Source organism: Bos grunniens, chromosome 8 (assembly GCF_055505025.1).
Source record: "Bos grunniens cultivar Pamir isolate PY7600 chromosome 8, Bosgru_T2T1.0, whole genome shotgun sequence".
NCBI lineage: Eukaryota > Metazoa > Chordata > Mammalia > Artiodactyla > Bovidae > Bos > Bos grunniens.
This window is the reverse complement of record NC_141172.1, coordinates 102,539,544-102,545,696: the sequence shown is the minus strand read 5'-3', so window position 1 is coordinate 102,545,696 and position 6,153 is coordinate 102,539,544. Positions and strand designations below refer to the sequence as shown.

General features: G+C 43.8%; 1 long non-coding RNA gene across 1 annotated transcript; it reads left to right on the top strand.

Annotated features, from left to right (window-relative positions):
* The first annotated feature begins 1,618 nt into the window (after positions 1 to 1,618).
* Positions 1,619 to 5,077, top strand: LOC147367846 (uncharacterized). Its single transcript, XR_015169324.1, has 2 exons — positions 1,619 to 1,871; positions 4,090 to 5,077. It is a non-coding gene; the product is annotated as an uncharacterized LOC147367846 (long non-coding RNA).
* Positions 5,078 to 6,153: the final 1,076 nt, after the last annotated feature.

Sequence of the window (6,153 nt, the reverse complement as noted above, 5' to 3'; positions counted from 1 at the left end):
CTATACCCCCGTATGCAAAACAGAGTGGGGAAACTCCTGGGTGGGACAAGCAGATAAAGTCCCGCCATTTGAAATGTGAAATGTCAACAAAGACATTGCTTACAGCTTGTTACAAATATAGAACCTTAGGCTCCATTCCCCAAACCTGCAGAATTAGATTCTGTGTTTTCACGAGATGCCCAGGTGATTCGTTTGTACATTAGGAGAAACCATAGCTGGTTTCTGGAGCTGGAGAAACTGTACTCTAAAGCCACATGCCGACAACTTGGGGAATCATGCTGCCGAGCCGGAAGTTAGAAGTTATGACCCAAGAAGCAAGTGAGAGGTGCCTAGTTTATGGTTTTTCAAAGTCAGAGGATGTAAAATCATGAAAACTAAATCCCAGATAGCATGGGGGCATGTCGTAGATATATAAAGGGTGAGTCTTGGCATTTTTATCAGGCCATGAGAAATCCCAGTAGGATAGACTGGGGTCTCATCTAAACCCTGACACTGCTGCCCCGTGGGATTTTGGAAAAAACCAGATTAAGGACTGGGCAACTGCCCGGGGCAGGAATCCATGAGGGAAGTTAAAGGATCACTGGAATCAATTGGTGAAATGAAACATGGTTCCACCAAAGCAGACAGCGCCCTCCAGTGGAAAATAAAAATAAAATGTCCCTCCTAAGCACAGTCCTGTCTTCAGTGGACGGGTCACAGTGGCCTACAATTCTGTGAAAGTCTTTTCCACATAGTTGGGCTTTTTCAGGAAGCAAACAGTTCATTTAATTATCTAAATATAAAACCCTCTAATATACCTACCAAAAAGTTTTACAGTTTAGCAAATTGCAAAAGAAAACCTAAGGAGAGTAAAATAGCCACACAGAAGTGGAGAATATTTGGAATGTTTGGCTGGTATTTTTCAGAATGTTGACACCACTTACAAATAAGTAAGTTTCTTTTTCTTTACAATTTCTATTAATATAAAGCAAGTCTCTCTTCCCCTATTGAAATAGATGTTAGCCAAATATTTAAGGACATTTGTTTGAAGGGTTACCAACTATACCACAAGCCTGAACTCCAAGTGGTCCTTAATCCTTTTCTGCCCTTAGGCGAATCTCTTCCCCACTCTATCTTTCCTTTCTCAGGGTAGTAGGAGGCTTAAGGAAGAAAGTGGATTTCGAAAAAGTACCACAAAGTGCTTCAAACTATAAACGCAACAAAGGAACAACCAGAGCCTAAAAGGTCCCCAGGCAGCTATTGCTGGTTCCTGCTCCTGGGGAATTGTCCTGGTCAAGAAACTTGGCTGAACATGAGACAAAGAAGCAACACACTGGGCCAAAACCCCCAGGCCTTTACACTAAACCCTGCCATGAGTCTTTTAATAAATACTTTGTTAGGCGCTGCTGGAAATGTGGAGATACTTACTGTAATGTTTCCCTCAAAGACCTTACAAGCTGCTGAAGCTAGTGACCAAAAGTCCGAGCCTGGAACTAGACTTGGTTCCAAAATACTCTGCCGTCTGACAGATGGTGGGCCCTAGCAAGTTGTGGGATTTCTCACAGCACGGGCCTCCTGGTCTGTAATTGTGGACAAAACAACTTTTCTATTAGGAATTGTTACGACAGATGCTTTGTTCCTCCCACCGTGTTTCCACATGGACAGAATGCCAAGGGAGTAATATTTTTGCCATGCCTCATCCTCTCCAGGGGAGGAAGGAGTTAATGATTATGGAGTAACAGCCTTTGGGCTAGGTTCTCAGTGGGTGGAGCTAATTTATTAAAAAGCCTGCATGACAGAGGCCGTTTCTTTTATTGTCTCCCTGCTCCACACCAGTGCAAGGCAGAAGTGCTGAGTAAATAGGTGACTCTGAAGCCCAAACTTACCACGAGGTGAGCTGTTTCAACTTTAAACTAAAAAGGGGGGTGGGGATGCAGGGAAGATTTTTGGCAAGTTCTTTGATCAGAGGTGTGAAGATAAAGACACATTCTCCTGTTCATCAGTAAAAACCTAACATTGGTCTCCATTGGCCTCTCTCCTGGATCTTGTTTCTCAATTGGCCCTCATTTTGGAAGGGAAAGAGGGAAATGTTTCTTGTTGAACCCCTAAAACTCCACTAAGGGAATTGTGGGGAAAAAATGAAATATGTGTGTAAAGCATCTGTCTATCATAGGCATCCATAAAAGATTACTAAAGTCATTTTAGCTCAGTTAGTAGACCAGAGAGGAGGGTCTCCATATACATCTGAGATTCAGGCTGCAAGTAGAGGCTTCTATGGGGTGAACAAGCATAAACTGGGCCGCCAGAGGTGAGGAAAGAAATATTAGGACGCTCTGGATGGGAAGATTTACATGAGTAAAATATGAATATAGGAACACTTTCCAGTTCAATGTGACCTGGCTCCTACTTTTTCAACATTTCTTGCCTTTTGTCCATCTTTGATGTAACCTTCTCTCTCACTGGAGTAGTCAAGCTTCCATCTTCATCCACCAGGGTCTTTCTGTTCTCACAGCCTTCATCCACAGCCAGTCATTTCCCAATATCAGTCCTCTCTTTCTCTCTCATGATAATAGAGGCTTCCCTGAATGAGGATGACACTTCCCTGCCTCCCTTGCAGCTCAGTATGACTATGTCACTCAGTTCTGGCTAAGGGGATGTGAATGAAAGTCAGGGGTGCAACTTCTAGCTCAGACCCTTAAAACAGGGAGATCTGCCCAAGCTGCCCATCTTCCTATCCATGTGTGCTTAGTCACTCAGTCGTGTCCGACTCTTTGTGACCCCATGAACATTAGCCCGCCAGGCTCCTCTGTCCATGGTATTCTGCACGCAAAAATACTGGAGTGGGTGGCCACTTCCTTCCCCAGTCCTTTCCATGTAGGGGGCCTCATCCCTGCCCGTCTTCCTGGGAGCCTTTCCTCACGTAACAGTGACCAACAATGAGTCATCTTGTGTCATGGGGACAAAAGATGTGTCCTCAGGCTGCAGAACAATCTAGGAGGAGTCAATACCACAGGCAACTTTGTAAAGCAGAGCCCCTTATTAACCATTCTGGAGAAGGGAAAGGCTACCCACTCCAGTATTCTGGCCTGGAGAATTCCACGGACAGTCCATGGGGTCGCAAAGAGTCGGACACAACTGAGCGACTTCCGCTTTCACTTATTAACCATTATGTAAACTATTGCTGTTTGGTCTCTTCGTGTGCCACCAGAATGGCTTCAGTCAACACTGGCGCTTTTCGTTGTTCTGTGAGGGAAGGCTCTTCCTGGAAGAGGAAAGGGCAAGGATACATTTCCAGATAGAGAGAACACTGTAGATACACGAATGAAAGCTAGAGGAACCCCTGAAAGTAACTGGGTATGTCTGGGGTTAAGTTTGAGGTGGAGAAAGAGGTGGGGAGAGACAAAAAGAGGCTGGCAGGGCCCAAACCATACAGGTTTCCCTGGAACTCTGCCTGCAGCCTCTCTAGATAGCACCATTAAAATAACTGAATTTCTGTACCCTTTAGAATGTGCCTAATCAATTGCTTATTAATATTTCCATGTCTGGAACACTGAGTTGATCCATAAAACCAATGGGGAAATTTCAAATAAAGCCATCAATGGTTTCTGCACCATTGGGCCTTAGACAATATGGTGAAGTTTTTCTTAAATATTCAGGGGTCATCAGCAGCACCTGATCCTTGGGCTTGAACTCAGAAATAACTTGAGTGAGAGTTATACGCATAGATCACAGTGCATGCCCTTAAGTTAAGTTCTCCTCTCCCTCTCCTGGAGTACAAGAATGGTATTCATTCACTTCTGTAACCCACGCAATGCCTAGGATTACAAATTGCACCTTGTAGACATGGGCTAAAATTTAGTCGAATTGGGTCAGGCTAATACATTCCTTAAACTTCTAGTTAGTGGAGTTTTACCCAATCGAATATTATAGTTTTTTCATCCAGTTTTGTACATATGCTTACAAATATAATTGGATGGAATCATAGTTTTTCTGGGAATTATTGCTATCCTCCACAGAGCCACTTCTTCACGCTCATAAAACATGCCTGACAAAAGAAAAGGAAAAATTCCTTGTTATGATGATTGGTGCCTTATTTCTGCGTTTTCCTAGAAAGCAAAATCAAGATATATGCTTGGCATATTGGTTTTTGAAAGCAGCAGCAGTAGTTTTGCCAGAGAAACAGACTCATGAGTACTGCCGGCAGTGTTCGGGCACACCATTGGTATGTATTGTCATTTATTTTTTTAATCATTTTAGGCTAATCTCCTTGTATATCAAGGCAGAGGGTCAATAGGTACTCTCTCAAATTGAAAGTAGTTTAAAATTGTAAATGATGGCAGCTCTTACACACTGTTGAGTCAAGATGACGTTGTTCACTTATGCCTTATCTATCCAACAACCTCCAATTCTCTTGCTCCAAACACAGAGCAACAATGCTGCTGAGTCACATCAGTCGTGTCTGACTCTGTGCGACCCCATAGACGGAAGCCCACCAGGCTCCTCTGTCCCTGGGATTCTCCAGGCAAGAACACTGGAGTGGGTTGCCTTTTCCTTCTCCAATGCATGAAAGTGAAAAGTGAAAGTTAAGTCGCTTAGTCGTGTCCAACTCTTAGTGGCCCCATGGACTGTAGCCCACCAGGCTCCTCTGTCCATGGGATTTCCAGGCAAGAGTACTGGAGTGGGGTGATAAGTAAAATATAAGAGAGAATCCTAAAGGAAATCCTAAGGGAAATCAATCCTGAATATTCCTTGAAAGGACTGATGCTGAAGCTGAAGCTCCAGTACTTTGGCCACCTGATGTGAAGAGCGAACTCATCAGACCCTGATGCTGGGAAAGATTGAAGGCAGGAGGAGAAGGGGATGACAGAAGGTCAGATGGTTAGATAGCATCACCAACTCAATGGACGTGAGTTTGAGCAAACTCCAGGAGATAGTGAAAGACAGGGAAACCTGGTGTGCTGCAGTCCATGGGGTCGCAGAGGCGGACATGACTTAGTGACTGAACAACAACAACAAGAGAGAAAATGTGGAGACATAACCCTGTTCAAAACCAAGAGTGACATCTCCGTGGACTAGAAATGAAAAGCAGGAAGAGAAATACGTCACAGTGAGCATCCAGGGCTCACGGCTGGGAAACAAACTGGGGGATAGGGCATAATTTGGATCCTAGAATATAAGAGAAAGTAACTGCCTCCAACATGAGGGGGGGCACCAGAGCCAGGCTCTTTGCTCCACATCAGGAGTTTGGAGGGGTACTTTCTACTCTTGAAAGGAAGCTGAAAAAGTATGTGTCAGCTTCCAAGGGTTACATTTCACATGAAATGGCAAGCTCAGGAAAGCAGGGGAAAACAGAGGCTTACAACCAGGACCTCCCTCAGTCAAGCTGCTGACTCAGTGGAAACATCTGAAATATTTATTGCCGGGTTAGAGCCCCAGGCTGCTGATGTAAAGAGCTGGTTCTGAACTAAGGGTCTCAAGAGGTAAGTTGGAGACAGCCACACATCTATTAGGCAGGGAGGAGTGCTAGGAGAGAGAAAGTGATTTATTCAAGATCAACCTGGAAATCAAAATTTTTAAAAATGCATGAAAAAGTGATATCAGTTAAAAATGGCAGAGTAATGGCTTCCAAAAGTTTTCTTTTCCATAAAAGCAAAGAGAAAACTAATGAACATTTTCGAAATCAACTTTTTCAGAAGTCTGAAAGTTAATTAAAGGCTTGCAGCACTCTGAGGATCATTTCTCCAAGAGAAACATCTTACTATTGCTAAGAAGAGCAAGTGCTGTGGCACTTTAATTTGCCCTAGTCCCATCTCACACTCTGCAGCTCCACAGTAACCATGAAAATCAACAGCCTATGGTCATAGTAAACACCAGCAGCCTGACAGCCACTAGGGCAGAAGAACAGGGTTGAAGATTCTTCAGATCTCAGAGGACTGTCATCATTTAACCTGTCTAGTGGTTGCTCAAAAGATTCCACTTAAAAGACTGCCTTTATTTGACTTAGCTCAAAGTTCACACAGCATTGAGGAAAATATCTACCAACCCCTAGATTTCTATACTCAGCTAAACTATCATTCCAGAAGAAGGGTAAAATACAAATGTTTCCCCCAGATGGACTGTTTACTGCTGCTAAGTCGCTTCAGTCGTGTCCGACTCTGTGCGACCCCATAGATG